Source organism: Choristoneura fumiferana, chromosome 23 (genome assembly GCF_025370935.1).
Source record: "Choristoneura fumiferana chromosome 23, NRCan_CFum_1, whole genome shotgun sequence".
Lineage (NCBI taxonomy): Eukaryota > Metazoa > Arthropoda > Insecta > Lepidoptera > Tortricidae > Choristoneura > Choristoneura fumiferana.
Genome location: NC_133494.1, coordinates 17,213,558 through 17,232,352, shown reverse-complemented (window position 1 = coordinate 17,232,352; position 18,795 = coordinate 17,213,558). Strand labels below are relative to the sequence as shown.

General features: G+C 36.7%; 1 protein-coding gene across 1 annotated transcript in view; it reads left to right on the top strand.

Annotated features, from left to right (window-relative positions):
• The first annotated feature begins 7,774 nt into the window (after positions 1 to 7,774).
• LOC141440825 (uncharacterized) overlaps positions 7,775 to 18,795 on the top strand; it is a 972,542-nt gene continuing 961,521 nt past the window's right edge. The window contains exon 1 of the mRNA XM_074105386.1: positions 7,775 to 8,028. The gene's annotated coding sequence lies outside the window, so the exon portion shown is untranslated. The remainder of the gene's footprint in view (positions 8,029 to 18,795) is intronic.

Sequence of the window (18,795 nt, the reverse complement as noted above, 5' to 3'; positions counted from 1 at the left end):
GGTCGTCTAAAGGTTAAAAGGTATTATCGGGATACAAGGTAGCTTATGCGTTATTCTAGATGTCCACCTATAAAATTTAATCCAAGCCATTTTAGCGTGATATTGTATTAAAAAACCGTAGTGACTAATGGTTTGACTTATGGCCTCTAAAACAGAGGACCCTGGGTTCAAAAGAAGTACATTCCAAGATCTCTCATTCTGAGAAAAGGCCTGTGCCCAGCAGTAGGACATATAAAGGCTGGGATGATGATGATCGAATCACCGAATTTTGAGTGGAGTCGTTAGCACGGCCGCTGCAATATGGTCAAAACCTCAAGGTAACTTTAGCATAAAATAGAAGCTGAGATTTGTTTATCGCTATCCCGCAGGAGATGTGCAATTTTCCGGGATAAAAACTAACCAATGGACTTAAACTATCTGTAGACTAAATTTCATCTAAATTGGTTCAGCGGTTCAGACGTGATAAGGTAACAAACAAACAGACTTACAAGCTTTCTCGTTTTATAAGATTTGAATTAGCTTTGGATCCTAGTCCTATTGTCAAACTTCAAAATAACCACAATATTCTCTGCCATTTTGATTTCTACTTGTAATTCTATTCCCATTCAAACGTCCGGAATATGTTAATTGCGGCATCAGGGTGAACTGACGCAAGACAAAAATAATAATTTACATAAAATCAGGCATGGTCCGCACGCGCCGCCTGCTGGGGACAAAAGTTAGTGGGAATGAGATACGTGACATAGCAAATGGCGTTGAAACAGTATGTAAAGACAATTTTTCGTCATCAACGGTTCCGAATTTCGAATGAGCGGTTTCACTCCTCCTTTATTATCCTGACAGCTAAGTAGTGGAATCCCTGCCTGCGTCTGTGTTCCCTGATCGCTACAATCTGGCCGTCTTCAAATCTAGGGTGAATAGGCATTTATTAGGCAAGCGTGCTCCATCTTGGTCTCCATTTTCACTTAAGGCCAGGCAAATAAATCTTAAAACAAAATAAAACTAAAGAAACTAATTAATATTATGATTAAACTAAATTGATCATAATACACAATAAAATAAGTTTTTGTTAAAAAAAATATTTTTAATACAAGCTTTTTTTTTGCTGACTGTACTTTTTGTTAACTGTACTTGTATTGTCACTCAAACTACATTTGCATACCGGGCACGCAATTTACATAAGTATACCCAGGAAGTGGAAATTGGTCGAATTTGACTTGCAAGATTTGATTACAGACAGACAGACAGACAACGGGACAGGTGAAACTAAATAAAAGCCTGTAAATATAGTGCTGACTAAGCTTTTAAATGTACTAAACACATTTCGTAGAGTCTAATTACGTAAATCTCGAAAGTAGAAAAGCAGTCTAAATACAATAATTAATTTCGTATAAAAAGTACACATGGGACAACTGCAATTAAATGGCACGGTATTTCCATGTCATGTAAACTCTCAAAAGAGTTCAGGCTCTCAAAAGAGCAGAGCTCAAAAGAGCTGAGTTCTAATAATCAATTTCAATATAAGGAAATGCGTGGAGATATCAAGTTAAATTTTATATGAAACTCTAAGGGTTAATTAGTATCTTAAAACTGTAAAAAATAACGATTCCTATACGGTTTTTCTTGATGAAGTTGTGAATTTTGTAAGAAATGATGCATTATATCACAAATTAAGAAAAAAACCCGAAAATTATTTTGTTTTTTATATAATATTTAAAAGGATTTAATTTTTAAAATATTTTATTACTTAATAGTTTAAATGGTTTGCAAGATAAACAACCTGATTGCTAAATCAGAAGTTTTAATTAACAAAGACGATTTTATCCTATTGTTGCAAAGTCGCCCGCGCTGTTTTTCAACTGTAGACTGTGTTTGCTTTCAGTCCAGCGGGGCCCGACTCCAACGCAAACGAAGCTGCAAATATAAAAGCGGACAGCAGAGCGGCACGCTCTGAGAGACAGAACGACAGGTTAAATGTTCGTAACTATCCCAACAAAAACATGCTGTATAAAACATGCCAAGTCTCTATCAATATGATACTGATGATTAATATGAACTTTGTCCATTAAATATTAATATCTGGCTTAATAGCCAATGTTTTTGTACGCCAACTGGCAAAACATAGTGCAACACGAAAAAATTTAACATCTCTGTATTTATGCAGCCATCACCTATGTTTCACAAATAAAACACTTTTGATTTTGACTTTTGACTTTTTTTAAAAGTTGTGAAATCTCATAAACAGCCGAGCCTATGATGTAAGAAAACGAGTTATTTTTGCGAAAATGTGGTATTTTAGGCTTCCATAGGACTTCAATCAGCCGGAAAACGTCCACTGCTCAACTTGCGTCCACCGGTTGCCCGCAACTGTCACGATGTCGTTAGTCCGTCTAGTGGGAGGCCTGCTAACGCTTGTCTTCCGGTTCGCGGTCGCCACTCCAGGACTTTTCTCCCACAACGGTCATCTGTTCTTCGAGCGATGTGGCCCGTCCATTGCGACTTCAACTTGTATTTCATAGAGCATACTGCATAATGACTTATGCTGTTGAAGACAATATAAGGTTTAGAAGTTATCATTTCCATTACGTTGGTACAGTCGAGTTTTAAAACTTGTGAGCAACATTTTGATCAAAATATCTGAAAACGCTTCTATGTCGTTAATAATAGAGTGGTGTTCAGGTATTTTGGATCAAATTTATAACTCACAAGTTTATGAACTCGACTGTACTTCGTAATTCTTGAGTTTGATTAAGTAATACTAACGACCAAAGTGAGTCAAACCATGTTAAACAAACCTTTTTTTAAGTAATTTGTAAATTGTAAACTTTGTTCCTCAGAAAACGCATCATTAATCTACAGTTAAAAAAAAAGTTTGCTAAGTATTTGAAGGTAAATTCACCTAAATACACTTATATTAAAAAAAAATTTGGCCTCCTGCTTTTGGTACATAACATGGCAACACTGTCTTTCTACTAAGCTCCATTCGTGAAAGAAAACATCTCGAATCCTATAGAGCATAGAGCTAGGAGCGAAGTCACATCCGGGTCGATCTTAAGCTTGAGATATCATTAACGTCTTCAATGCTGCGTGAACTTGGAGGCCTCCAGGGCTGCCTCTGCAACACAGTATTTGACTATTTGCTACGTAAGTACGTCATTATATTTTATAAATCAAAAATTGACAATGCGTATAAACGAACAGAAAAAAAATATGGTGGAGAAATTACCGTGGTTCAGCTGAAAACCAGCGCTGCAGCTCTGGTTACAGGGCTACGGTACATGCTGAACTGAGTCCTTTTGGCACCACACTACAGCGTAACGTCTTTAATTTTTCTCTCGTCTTCTTTTTTGTTTTTACTGTGTTCTTGTTGTGATGTATTGGTTTTTTTACGTCAATAAATGTTGGGAGTTTGAGTTTGAAATTAAAGAGTATTGCAACAATTTATGGGTGTCAAACGAAAGCTAATGATTAGCCCATTCTAATAATCTAATATATTATGTAAAATTCTCATGTCACAGTGTTTGTAATCAAACTCCTGCGAAACGGCTTGGCTGATTTTTATGATTTTTTTTGTGTATATTTGGCAGGTAGGAGAGTAGGACGTAAATTATTTTTAATACTTCTACGCAGGCAACAGCTAGTATTACGTATTATAATACTTTTGAGCTGAGATTTTCATAGAAATATCAAACAAGTACGAATTAAAAAGAAACCCGACTGCAAAAACTAAAAAGAAAAAACAAGTCTAGGTAGAACTCTGTTTAGTAACATAAAATTCAACTTTGGGAAGCCTTTGCTGGGAATTTCGGATCGGTAACGATTTTTAGTGAATCCCAACTATTGAACTTTAAGTTACTTAGTTGTAGACCATTGGATTTAATTTTTACAAGCTTTTCTTTAGCTTGCCCTGTTTGTTTGTTTGTTTGGGTCAAATCTTGGAAGCTAAATTTGACCCACTTCCATTTCTCCGATTGACTTGGAATTTGGCATATTTATGTAAATCTGGTGACAATGCAATAATCTGGTAGTGAAATCCTGGTAGTCCAGCCAAGATCGTCTCCGCAGAACGGAACTCCTCAACGGTTAATGGCATCGACTTGAAATTTGGTACGGAAATGTAGTTTGGATGAAAATGCAAGTACAGTCAGCAAAAAGCTTGTATTAAAAATGTAATTTTTAACAAAAAACTTATTTATTTTTATTTTTAAGGCAGTTGGTTTTTTTTCTTACGTATATATTGTAACAACTCCACATTATTTTTCCACTAACACTGTACCAACCCTGACTGCGTTCAGTGGCCGGTGCCGACCCAACTGGACGACTCCCGCCCGGCTGATCAAAGCCGATCGAGTTAGAGCCTTTACATCCCCGACTTTTACGCCGTTTTTTAACACGACAATTACGTAATACTTGAGCTGTACTGGCAAAGTTTTGATAGACAAAGAAAAACAACTTTATAATTAAAAGAAGATAATTATACTGAGCAGCAAAAAAATCTGGCCCTCGAATGTATGCAGTAATAGGTAATTTTGTATGTGGTGTGGGCCAAATTTCGTGCCGCTGAGTGCATTTATTACCTTCTGAAATAATATCTTAAAAAAGTTGAAAAAGAAAATTGTTATTTCAGAGTTCAATATCTCAAAAACGGCTGAACTATGTAATTTACACACACACACACACACACACGCACGCACGCACACACGCACACACACACACACACACACACACACACACACACACACACACACAACACGTTACCGCTTTGGAGCCACTATGTAATTTGATAATAATAAAGAATAAATAAATATCATGGGACACTTGACACCGTCTTGACACCAACTGACTTATTCCCAAACTAAAGACATCGGATAAACATACTTATCAAAGTCAAAGTCAAAATGTCTTTATTCAATTTAGGCTATAACAAGCACTTATGAATGTAAAAAAAAAACTACCACCGGTTCGGAAAAACCTCTGTTGAGAAGAATCCGGCAAGAAACTCAACGAGGTATATATTTTTTATACATATAGATAAGTACATATCTACTTAAACACACACCCAAGATCCGAGAGCAAACATTCGTATTATTCATACAAATATCTGCCCCGGCCGGGAATTGAACCCAGGACCTCAAGCTTCCTAGTCAGGTTCTCTAAGCACTTGGCCATCCGGTAGTCAAATGAAACGTAATGAAACATAGCCAAAGGTTGTACTGTGCAATAGGGTAATTTGAGCTTAGGTTAGGTTAGTTAAAACCTACCGCAAGAAAACTCGCTTTCATCTAAAAAAAACTGTATCAAAAACGGTCCATCCACTTGAGGGCTACGATGCCACAGAGAGACAGACAGACCTGGCGTCAAAACACCCCTTTCTTGCGTCGGAGGTTAAGAATACGATATAAGCAGATATCAGGCAATTAAAAATACACAAAAGGGTCGTGTAAACTTCCCATGGAACGCATAAAAAATTGTGAGCAACAGTATGTGGGCGAATATTCAGCGTTTTTGCAGCGTTTTTTGTCATTGGTGTCTTCGCAGGTGTTATTAAAATAGATAATGCCCAGGGTTGTTTTTTTATGAAAATTGAAGACAATACCGATGCTGAATTTAGCGTGATTAAAATTCTTGTGACTTGTCTTTCCGTTGTGTTATATAAACACTCGAATATTTGCCCAAGTTATTTTGAAAGCATGGCTACCGTAGATGTGTAGCGCATCTACGAGATCGTAGTGCTTAGAAGTCTACAAGTACGTAGCGCGTAGGGGGCTACGAAAACGTAGCCCGTAGGTGGCTACGAAAAAGGTTAGGTGACATTAAGTCTAAATCCGTACAAGCCGTGGTGGCATAGTGGTTTGACCTATCGCCTCTCAAGCTGAGGGTCGTGGGTTCAAACCCCGGCTCGCACCTCTGAGTTTTTCGAAATTCATGTGCGGAATTACATTTGAAATTTACCACGAGCTTTGCGGTGAAGGAAAACATCGTGAGGAAACCTGCACAAACCTCACTGCCTGCACTCATACGTTTACCGTTACATACATACTACTATCTATTGGGTTTCTTTCACTCCTGCTGACTCGTGCTGTGGCACCGACTTCAAACACGTAAAAAAATAGTTTTTTTCGAGTCTGTTATGTTGCTCATAAATGTTTGCCATCATTAACCAGTCCTCCATACATTTGTACTGTTATGAGTAAATGGTCAGCTTACAACGCAATCAGCTTACAGCTTACATGGTGGGCCCTGCAACAGGAGCAAAAAATTAAACGACAGCTTCCACTCTTCATCTTGAGCTAATTTAGTTTTACAACGTTTGAAAATAACTTGTATTATGATTTTTAATATAGTTTAAAGTTTAATAAGACAAGCAATATTGCATGATCGGTCATTTTGTTACATGACAGGCGATGTTATTAAGGCTATTGGATGCACTACATTGAAAATACCATTTAATTTGTTTGGAATAAACATAATGATAAAATTACTTCATTTTTGAAAGTTGCAGAACTAAAGTAGTTCCATTTGAGTAGCAGAATCTGTGGTTTAATTTTTGGCTCCTGTTACAGGGCCCACCCGGTATACGCAGTAAATTGTAGTATTTGATTCCACAGAGGATTTACTTAGCAAGATGAATATAGATGAACACAAATTTAGTTCAATACCACCGGATATGTTCCTAAAATAGTGATGTGGCTTATGGGTGGGTGTTGGATAAATAATTCTAGTCAATACAAGTTTTATTCTGAAGTTTCGCCGTGCGAATAAGTGGTTAATTTTGTGTTTTTTTTTTTACCGAGGACCTGGGTTCGATTCCCAGTGATGGTCTTATTTTTCTGTTTTTTCTGTGCATCTATATTTCAGTTTGTATTTTCAATTTAGGTTTTACGGGATGACCGTAAAAGTAAAAATTTGGAATTGAAATATAAAAATACAAAAGATTCCAAAAAACTAATCTTAAAATTTTGTCAGTTTATTATTTTAGTTGTAGAATGGAGACCACGGGACGGCGAAAGCAGCGTAGGACGTCTACCAACGAGATGGACGGATGAACTGGTTAAAGCCGCATATTCACGGTGAAAGAAGGCCACTTCCAACCGAAGCAACTGGAGGTCTAAGGGGGTTGGGGGAGGCCTATGTCCAACTGTGGACGGCTTATACGATGATAATAATAATAATAATAAGCCATTTATTTCGGACAGAATCCATAGAGGTTAGTTACAATGAAAATACAAGTGGTGTTAGTAGGTAGGTACGATCACAAATAATTATATTACACGACTGCCCAGCGCCGTCAACCATGATTATGAGGTTGCGGCAGCGTGCAGCCCCATCCAGCGCCTCATCATGATGATGATGAAAACGTAAGCACTCTCAAACTTGTATTTATAATTTTGCCTGCAACTTACTAAATAGTTATTCGGTATTCCGCGAGAATTTACAATATTATGGGATAAAAATTACCCTACAAGTCCTATCCTTTCTATGGTTGAACACACATACAGTAGTAGACAAATATGGAAATTAAAAAATAGTAGGATAGGTAACTCCATTTTACATAAAAACTTTATAAAATTCGTAACCGATCGCTATGGCAATGACCGTAGACGGCATTGCAACATACCATTGACCGCATAGCACCACGTGCAGACACGGTACTTCCTGCAGCCATCCTTGTCGCACCCACGCGTCCCCGTTTACAAGCATCACCCCTCTTTATCCCACGCACAAACTGTAGGGTAGAATCCTTCGCTTCCAGTTTACGTCGTGATCTCGCGACGGACGGTTGTCTTGGGGGGCGGCGATTTCGCTCCGTTTTTACGATACGTAAACTAAATTTGCATAGTGTGCATAGAGTTTCGTAACTTTGCCGGCGCGCTGTGCCGATGTGGAATCAACTTTGTTCGATAACGTTCATGATTTAGTACGCGCTTTACTTTAGTGGGCAGTGTGTTCATTTTGTATAGTGAGTGACAGTGTGAGAACTGAAGTGAGCGACTAATTGCAAGTGAAGTGAATTAGTGATATTGTTTTGTAAGTACATTTTTACTACTTAGGAAAATAAACGAAATGGCAGCAATTAATTACTATAGGTTCATTTTTGACGTTTATGAGTATGAGACATGAAAAACTAAACTTTAAATTACACTATCTATAAAATTAATACTATTAAAAGATAACACGAATTGTAATGAAATAACTAACTAATAATGAACTAAATATTAATAATATTAGGCACTTTTTAAGTGTTTTGATATTTATTTATTCAGGAATACAAACAACATGAAATAATACATAGAATAAAGGACATAAAAATATTACATTACCTAAAACAGTTTCCACTATTGAGATATCTTATGTACAAAATAGAATACACAAAAACGATCATTAGGCTCTTCATAACGCAATCGTTGGAGTAAAATGGCGCTATAATACAGTATTTCTGTAAGGGGCCTTAACTGGCGCCCAACATGGGACCGCGAGTTAAGGGGTCCTTGTTAGCCCGTGGCTTTATTACGCACATAACTTCCGGTACTTTAAGTGGAATAAAAGTTTAAATTGAAACTTGAACATTTGCGTTGGTTTTATAATGTAGTTAGCTTTTATTTAGAATCTCATGTTATGTGTGAGAGTTGAAAGCCATACAGAGATAGGATATACTCGTAGATATTAACTTCTTACTTATATTATGGATGCGATAGTTTGTAAGGATGCATGTTGTTTGTTAGACTTTTATGCAAAAAATGTACTCAAACTTGACCCTCAAATAATTTTATTACTTAACACAAAATATGGGTCCCACTGAAAAACAGCGTTGTGGCTTGCCGCAACATTATGCTGAGTGGGTCCCAATTTATACTATTCGATGTTTTTTTTAATTATTATTTCATCCTAACGTGTTTTTTCTGTGTATCGAATATGTGTAAATAAATCTTTCTCTCTCTCTCTCTCTCTCTCTCTCTCTCTCTCTCTCTCGATCTCTCTTTTTTGATCTCTTTTTGAGAGATCAAAAAGCCTTGTTTTTGGAAAATAGCTTAGTTTCTGCTAAATAGCAAGTTCTTGGCAAAAGATAGTTTGGTTCATAAAACCATCTACCTGTTTTCAAAAAGCTTATTTCAATTTGAACAGTCATGGTAACCTAGTGGTTTGACCAAGCAGAGGGTCGTGGGTTCGAGTCCGGCCCCCAACCATGAGTTTTCCGGAATTTATGTGCAAAAAAGCATTTTCAAATTTTAAATTTTAAAAGTACACTTCACATTTAGTTACATGATCCATTTGGCTAAGTAGGTTTGTCTGCGACAAATATTTGCATGCGACTGTACTTTGTCGTCTTAAGGTTTATTTCGTCTCGTGGTCTAGGAAAACAAGCCTGTGCAAATGTTTGTTCGTCTGCCGAACGTCTGTTCTCAGATTGCTACGTGTTTTGGTATTTTACAATAACTCTCTCTATTGGTATTTTACTTAATTATCAATGCAACTTGTATATTAATATAGTAATGCCAGTTTAACAGAATAACTCTTTTTATCTCAATTTCATATTTAGTTGCACCTTTGACGTCGTACATCAACTAATGTAGTGAGAAAATTGTAGATCACAATTAATCAACGCATTTTATACGTGTGTTCAGACAAACCGACCCCATCGTTTGCTACAACAGATTTTCTTACTTCTTTTCTTTACTAATGATAAATGCAAAAGCAACTCTGGTTGTCCGTTTGTCCCCTTAACCGATTTATATGAATTTTAGTATAGACATAGTTTGGGGTCCTGGAAAGGACGAAAACTAGTATTCCTTTCAGAAATTTACATAGTTTCCGCTTGATAGTGCTCAAAGAAAGCCTACACAGACGGAGTCATGGGCAACACAGACAGCTAGTAAACGTTTTCTTGTGCACAGTCTAGTCTTCTCAGACCTTTGATTTTCCTCTGCGAAGCTTAAGTGCTATAGATGCAGAAGTTCCCTCTTGCCATCTGACTTAACTGTTGTTGAACATACGTCTAGTTTTATAGACAGTCAAAGTTTTTTATTTTCTTTTAATAATATCTTTTGCCTCTGTACTTTTTACTTTATTTTGTTAACTGTTATTTTAATACGAGTATGTTTTATGTACAATAATAATAATAATAAAAATAACATGGCTCACTTGACACCAATTGACCTAGTCCCAAACTAAGCAAAGCTTGTAAGTAATATGGATACTAGGCAACGGATAAACATACTTATATAGATAAATACATACTTAAATACATATGAAACATCTAAGACCCGAGAACAAACACTCGTATTATTTTTACAAATATCTGCTCGGCCAGGAATCGAACACGGGACCTCAAGCTTCGTAGTCAGGTTCTCTAACCACTTGGCCATTCGGTCGTCCAATAAAGAGTTATACAATACAACAAAATAAAACCATTAAAACGAATAATAAGATGTATTTTTTCATCCTTAATCGGTGGTCAGTTAATTGCGAAACGCGTAATTAACTATGTTTTACGCGTTTCTTGTACGTTGGGATTTAGATATAAATAAAATATTTCCTACACTTACACCTCACATTCTGACGTGGAGCGTGTTTGGCTGGATCGATCGACTATACCTGTGCTAGTCATTTGATACAGAAGCCCCTCTCATACACTGACCCGTCTGTTTCGTATCAAGATAATTAGCTAAGCTAAAGTGCTAGGATGTAGCACCTACTGGCCATATACCTTGGTAACCACCGTAGTAAGATGAAGACACTTTAAACAAGACTTTAACTATTGTAAATCTGTAAATAAATCGTTGAGTTTCTAGCCGGATTCTTCTCATTGCAACAGAGGTTTTTCCGAACCGGTGGTAGATTTTTTGATATTCGTGCTTGTCATAGCCTAAAATAAATAAAGATATTTTGACTTTGACGAGAAATATGCGAGTTACTGTGTTTCGATCTTTTCGGTAATCGAAAATCATTTGGTAAAAATATTTCAGCGCAAAACCAGGATCTGCTCAAGTGAGATTAAGTAAATAATTGTTTTTAGATGCGTTACCAGACAAGAGATGATAGGAGTTGTCTTAATGCCCACGACGGTAGCAACCTTGCAACTGCTGCTTGCCAGTAGACCAAGGTCCAGTACAGACAGATGCATTTTTCGTCTTAGTTCGATTGCAGTCGGCACAACTGTACTCTAACTGCAATTTAAATGTATGGGCAGTCGGCAGTTGACAGTCGTTGCAGTTGGAATGCAGTCCGTCTGTACTGGCCCTAAGCGAGACATAAACTGTATCATATCCATTCAAAACGGTTTACTAATGTATCGGCGAAAATTATTTAGCAAATAATTAACTCCCAAACTATTTATCCCATATTTTAATTTAGGCGAAATATTATTTCCCAACTCAACGTTTCGCACTAATATCATTTTCCAACTAATGATTCAGTAAATTATTATTATGCAAATTATTATCTGGAATTTTTTTAAGATGTCATTTATGTTTTCGTCAAATGTATTGATTGGCATACCTTAATTTAGCAACTTATTGAATGGCATCCAACCTACTTTTCTAGTGTCATTTATCCTGGCTGCTATAAAAAAAACCTAACATCGAAGGCTAAGGCGGGAGCTACGCTCCGCTTCGCTCCCGCCTTAGCCTTCTGAACCTAAACTATCCAAGTCGCTTCTGCTCCGAACCGTCTTGCTCGCTCGCTTCGCTCGCTCGCACAAATCAAATTAAAGTATAACTTTGCAATGTAAAAAATTGCCCAAATGTTATTTGACAATTTGTTATTTGCCTAAGCCAATCATTTGCTACATAATTATTTGCCACATAAATGTGTGATGAAGTAAAATTTTGCAATGTAAAAATGTTGCGAAATAAAAAAAATGCGAAGTAAAGTTATGCCAAATATTAGTTTGCCAAATGAAACTTTGGCGAAAGGTTGGTTGCTAAGTGAAATTTTGCGAAACATATTTCGCCGAAAAGGCAGTACACCATTCAAAACATTATCATTGAGTTTCACCAGTAGCGCCATCTAGTTTAATTTGTTTACAACTCGTACAATTCTAGTGCAAGCGAGTGCAGGCGAAAATCACCCTCGGTATGACCATGCAATTATGAACGCGTGTTACTTAAACCTTAAGTTTATCAGATGACCCGCTTGTTCTGCGCCTGTCCAAAAATGCGGAATTACTTCCTACACAGCCCTCGTAAAAAGGACGTAACCATAAAACTCTACAATTCAGTTTGTCCCACGATATTGACTGGAGCAGTAAATAATAAAGTTCATTTAGATTAGGTTGTATGTCCATTACGGCTGTGTTGTAAAACTAAGTGTCGTAGGTATTTCTATGTCCTTATAATAATAGAAGTAAATAAACAATAAAGATAGTACACATACTCTTACACAAAAAAAATAGTTCGGTAATTTGATGATTTAAAAGTACTTTATCTACATACAAGCGCGCCCGTTAAAGCCGGTAACGTATTTGCAGTCCTGATGGTGCTGCGGATGTCTATTGGATACGATAATCACTTAAACTCAAGTGAATCGTCTGCTCGTTAGTCTATCTGAAAAAAATATATATATGTAGTCCTTAATTCTCTGTAATGCGTTGAAACTTATGACCAGAATCATTCGCACATGAAATCAATAACCTGTCGTAATTTAATAATTTTTTCTTGACCTCTGAACTTGAAATTTGGTAATAATGTTTATTAAATAAATTTATACTTACCAACAAATACCATCACGTCTTCTGTACTCTGCACTAGTGATGTAACGAATGTCATTTTTTGAGCATTCGCGAATGCGAATGCGAATGTTCAGTTTTTCGATTCGGTGCCAAATTGTCTATGGCAGTCTCGTTCGAACGAAGTGCGTACTTTGTTCCGAGAATTACCCAGTTTATACGAACGCATCGCAAAGTAAATAAATATTTTTTTTTTTTTTTATTCGATTGGATGGCAAACGAGCAGGTGGGTTTCCTGATGGTAAGAGATCACCACCGCCCATAGACACCTGCAACACCAGGGGGATTGCAGATGCGTTGCCAACCTAGAGACCTAAGATGGGATACCTCAAGTGCCAGTAATTTCACCGGCTGTCTTACTCTCCACGCCGAAACACAACAGTGCAAGCACTGCTGCTTCACGGCAGGATTAACGAGCAAGATGGTGGTAGCAATCCGGGCGGACCTTGCACAAGGTCCTACCACCTGCAATACCAAGTCAAGACTCATAATGTGATTACGAGATTAAGTTATTTTTTTGTATAAAAAACATAAGAAATTAATGTAGTATTTTGATTTTATTAACTTATCTATTATCTAATAATTGTATTTTTTTCTGATATTGATATTCGCAAAACATTCGCAGAAATTTTGCGAATGCGAATGCGAATATGCAAAAATATGCGGATATTCGCGAATGCGAATGCGAATATTCGTTACATCACTACTCATCATCATAATTAGGTATAGACAAATCTTGCCTTTTCATTGAACTTTCTTAATTTTTAAGTTTCTTCTATTACACAGGGTTATGGTAGCTTGGGTCTCGTCTCACTATTATAGGGTCCCTCACGCTATGCAAGGTATATATACAACCTACAAGGTATTTGGTGCGTGAGTCCATCTCGCACTTAACTTTTTACCCGACTGCCCGAAGAAGGGTTATTTTAAAATGTAAAGTGATAGAGTAATTAATAAGTAAATCATTACAGTCGACGATATCTATAGGGAAGTAATTCTATGAATTTACGGAGCTGTGGGTTTTTTTTATCGAACACCTGGCAAACGAGCAGGTGGGTCACCTGATGGTAAGTGATCACCGCCGCCCATGGACACCTACAGCATTATTAGGACTGCGAATGCGTTGCCGGCCTTGCAATAGGCGATACACTCGCTTTCAAAATACAGCCAACACAATACAGTGCAGTCGGAAATATAACGTATTAGCTCGCAGTTATTTTATTTATTTATATAAGTACCTTATATATTAACATATGTAATGATCGTTTATAAGCGGTGCGGGTTCGACTCCTATTATCGGCACGCATGTCGGCGCATCGGCTACAATCGATATATGAGGGGACTTGATAGATTTGGCTACTTGATATGCTTTATTTTTGGGTTAGAGGGCTCTTGTTACACGTGAAGGATTTGTTTTGTTTGTAGTCTTGAAGGCGTATAAAGTTATATGTATGGAGAACAAAACCTCCCTCCTCCATTGTTCCTCTTGTAAGTCAAATACCTATAAAGAAGTAGAAATAATTCCATTGTCAAAATAATGAGATACGGGTAAGGCCGCGAATTTTGACCAATGTGACATAGAAATAACATAAAAAAAATACGTGACGTTACCATAAAACGTAACGCAAATTTTTATAAAGCCTAGATCAAACTGGTAAAAATTCCCATTAGATAACGTATGTATGAAAAAAAAATACATCTCATATAATAAAGTGAAGTTTTTATTTTTACTAGAACTTTCTGACGATACTGATCTTAAATCTGTCCTATATGAGATCTATAGAGCTAAACATGAGAATGTGGAAGTAGAAGTACCCTCTAGTTGACGAACATCTTTCCAAAAGTGTATCTTTACATGCCTCTCTAACACTGACAATAAGGTGCACATTTATAAGCATAACGAATTTGGATGTGGTTTTTTTTATTCGACTGGATGGCAAACGATCAAATGAGTAAGAGATCACCACCGCCCATAAAAATCTGCAACACCAGGGGTATTGCAGACGCGTTGCCAACCTAGAGGCCTATGATGGGATACCTCGTGCCAGTAATTTCACCGGCTGTCTTACTCACCACGCCGAAACACAACAGTGAATCACTGCTGCTTCACGGCAGGATTAGCGAGGAAGATGGTGGTAGCAATCCGGGCGGACCTTGCACAAGGTCCTACCACCTAGTTGTGAGCATGCTTGTGACTTCGACTGTACAAGCTATTAAATACCTCAAAGAAATCGCCAAAACCCTAAATCACAGGTTTTACCAATTTAGGAAGTAGTATCTTAGTTAAGTGGACAATGTATAAAGATGTTTTTGGAAATAAATTATTATGATTATTAAGTTTAGGTAACAAATGAACTAAGTAGGTAAGTGAATCTCTCCGTTTGTCTCTCACTTTAAATACGCTATGCATGTCGCAGGACGTGAACACAGAACTCGCCACAATTCTCTTGTGCCGATCCCTGCACCTACAGATTAAAATTTATTTAACTTCAAAATATCCATCTAACTAACTTACTGTGCGTGCAGTCATTGGAAACCTAATAATAAACTGGTGTAAGTTAGAATTTTTCTGTGTGAACTTCCCTTTACCACATTTTTTCGTTACGTTATGTACAAAATACGTAGCATTTTGTAAAAATGTAACGTAATCGTAACGAAAGTGTAACGTATTTTATACAAAAAATCGTTTATCATGGTGAATAACGACATTTTGAACATAATAACACATGCCACTTACATGGAAAAGATTACCCTATCGTATGAAAAAACAACCAGTTAAAAATAATCACTACTTACCCTTAAAATCGAACAAGCACTTTCGACGTTTTTTCGAAAAAAAACCTCCGCGTCACTTTTGATGGCTGTTTGTCAACAAACTGATGAGATTTATTTATCTCATCGATGTTGCCCTATTAGAGTATTAGTTGCCAGTGTACAAAAACAAATTTCTACCGAAATTGGCGTTAAAGGTAGCTTAAAAAAGCGTCACCTAAGTATTCGTAACGAAAACGTGGTTTTTTGGCACGTGAAAAGAAATGAATATAAAACATGAAAATTATTTGATTACCATGATTCCGCAATCGGTAGGACTATCGTTATATCATAAAATTTCGTTTAAACAAAATCATGATCATGAGAAGTTAAATAGCATGAAAATAATAAGGTATTAAGTACTCGTGGTCAAAAAAAATAGTCAATTTTCGTTACGTTTTGGACGGTAATATATTTTTATTATTTTTTTAAAAGGGTTTAAATCAATTATCTCATTTGCGACCTTGAGAGTTTATATCGTGTCATATAATAAAAAAAAAATTAAACCTCTAGGTGTTATCAGTTTTTTTTTATCAGCCTTCCAAATTTGAAACGTCCAAATTGGTCAAAATTCGCGGCCTTACCCATACATATCATGTACAAAGGCTAACTTATCCCTTTGCAGAATCTCCGTCAGACGTATAACATATACCTATGTATAACATATTTTCAAGTGTCAAATAGGCATGCACCATTTTACTTTTTTTTTTCTCTTTATTTGGCTGCAGCTGAAAATCAGCTCTGTGGTTCCGTACCTCAGCATTGCTGAGCTACCAGCCCTTTCGGCTAGCTATAAGTTGACTTTAATTAAACATTAAGTTATGTACCTGATGCTACCTACAAGTTTGCCGAATAAACTTTATCTTTCTTTCTTTCTTTCTCTTCAATAACTAGTACTTACTACCCTGTGTTTAACCATCCATTGATTAAATTTTTTTAACGGATAAATTGTTTCTTTTGTTCTAATAGACAGAGATGGCATCACATTTATCCGTCAATTAAAATTAATCAACAGGTGGTGAAACAGCCCTTTACACTACTAATACTGCTGTGTGTGTGGACTTTTTTATTTTCAGTTTTAAATAGTTAGACGTTTTTAACGCAATGATATATTACTTAAGCTCTTGTGAGACATATTTGTTATTATTACAAAACTAGCTTTTGCCCCGGCTTCGCCCGCATGGAATTAGGTTATCGCGCGCTGTTCCCTCGGGAACTGTGCATTTTTCCGGGATTAAAAGTAGGTAGCCTATGTCACTCTCTGGCTCATAAACTATCTCTATACCAAAAATCACGTAGATCCGTCGCTCCGTTTCGAAGTGAATGACGGACAAACGTACAAACACACAAACACACACATTTTCGCATTTATAATATCAGTGTGGATTAAGGTTCAACTCACGTATCCGTTGATGATTTCAATACAAATTCTTATAACTGACATTTATGTAAATTGTAACGTAATGATGTTTTGAATAACTAAATAAACTAAACTAAACTAAGCCAGAAATGGTCCGCTTAGTTTCGATCTATTTGGAAGGTCATTTTCTTGGGTGAATGTGTTCACGACAGTGGCGCTCCCCGCACCGTCTCTTCCGAAATTCCTTCTTGGATGTTTAATATGTATTTAAGTATGTATTTATCTATAATATTACTCGTAGCGTGGTTATCCGTTGCCTAGGTATCCATAGTCCAAGCTTTGCTTAGTTTGGGACTAGGTCAATTGGTGTCAATATCCCATGGTATTTATATTTATAAATTCAACTGTCCGATCTAATGGATTGCGTGAGCGAAGCCGCAGGTACACGCTAGTAAACTTAAAAAAACGTAGCTAACAAATAAGTAGGCGCTAAATTATATTAATGGTTTTAATTAAAAACAACCACCAAGTCTTAATTATGATTGAAATACTCTCGTAATTAAGTCTAATTGGAAGTTGGAACTGTCAACAAAATAAATTTAATTAATTTGTTAAATAATCAGATTAAAACAAATAAAATTGAACGTTTCCGAATAAAACTTCAAAATTTGCAGCAAAATCTGAATGAGGTATTTAATTGTCCCTTTAAAAACCTTGATCGAATTGGCTTACTTATTATCTAGCTCAGATGCCATGTATATCAACATAATTATACTATGTTACTTACACTAACTTAAACCATCTGCTCCACCGTTCATCGGTCCTGCGACAGACGTGGCCAGCCCAACGCCACTTCAGCGAACTAATTCTTTGAGCAAAGTCGGTGACTTTCGTTCTTTGTCGGATAAAGTGATTTCGGATTTTATCCTTCAAAGAAACCCCTAGCATTGCTCTTGCAGCACCTGACCTATATCTTAGATCCTAGGCGTCCTGAGGCACGATGGACGGACCTTAAGAGGGTCGCTGGCGGCGGATAGAAGCGAGGGGCTGAAGACAGTGTTGTGGCGCGCCATGGAAGAGGCCTATGTCCAGCAGTGGACTGCTGTAGGCTGATGATGATGATGATGAACTTAAACCATTAAACCTAGCAGTCAAGTTGAAACTCCGGAATTTTCTCAATTTCAATGAGAAATCTCGAAAATAACCTTATGTTCTTCATTATGATGTACAACACCCATTCAAAATATAGTGTCTCTAGTGGTAGTATTTATGATTTTGAGAATATACTTGTATGTGTTATTCTGGACGTCAAGCTATCTACACTACACATTAAAGTTCCTTCAAGTTTGTACAGCACGTACGCATGCACACACACAACACACACACACACACACACACACACACACACACACACAGACACACACGCGCTCTTATACTCAGGATCTTTCACATTTTATAAAGTTAGAAGAGATATCCATTTAATAACTTGATCGGAAAATTTGTAATTTAAATAAAAAACTAAAATCAAGTAATAGAAAACAAAAACAGATTTAAACTGATTAATTTGGAAAACGACAAAAAGTCACCTTGTATTAATGTATGTCACTTGTAAAAATTCACTAACTTCCAAGAAACACATGCCATTACCTACATTCATAATCCCTCTTCCTCTAAACCGGGTAAAAAAGGGCACAGGGACCCAATTTCGCCTTTTGACTAAATGTATTTTAACCTAGATAGCGATCTGTCAAAGAATTTTCCCCTGCATTCAATTCCCTATTTCAAAGGATGAGATAAATACGATCGTATCCAAGTCCCGACAGCTTTAGTTGACGATAGCAACACTGGTTGGCATAAACACAAATTTAATTCGGTTTCAAATAAACTGTAGTAATAACTG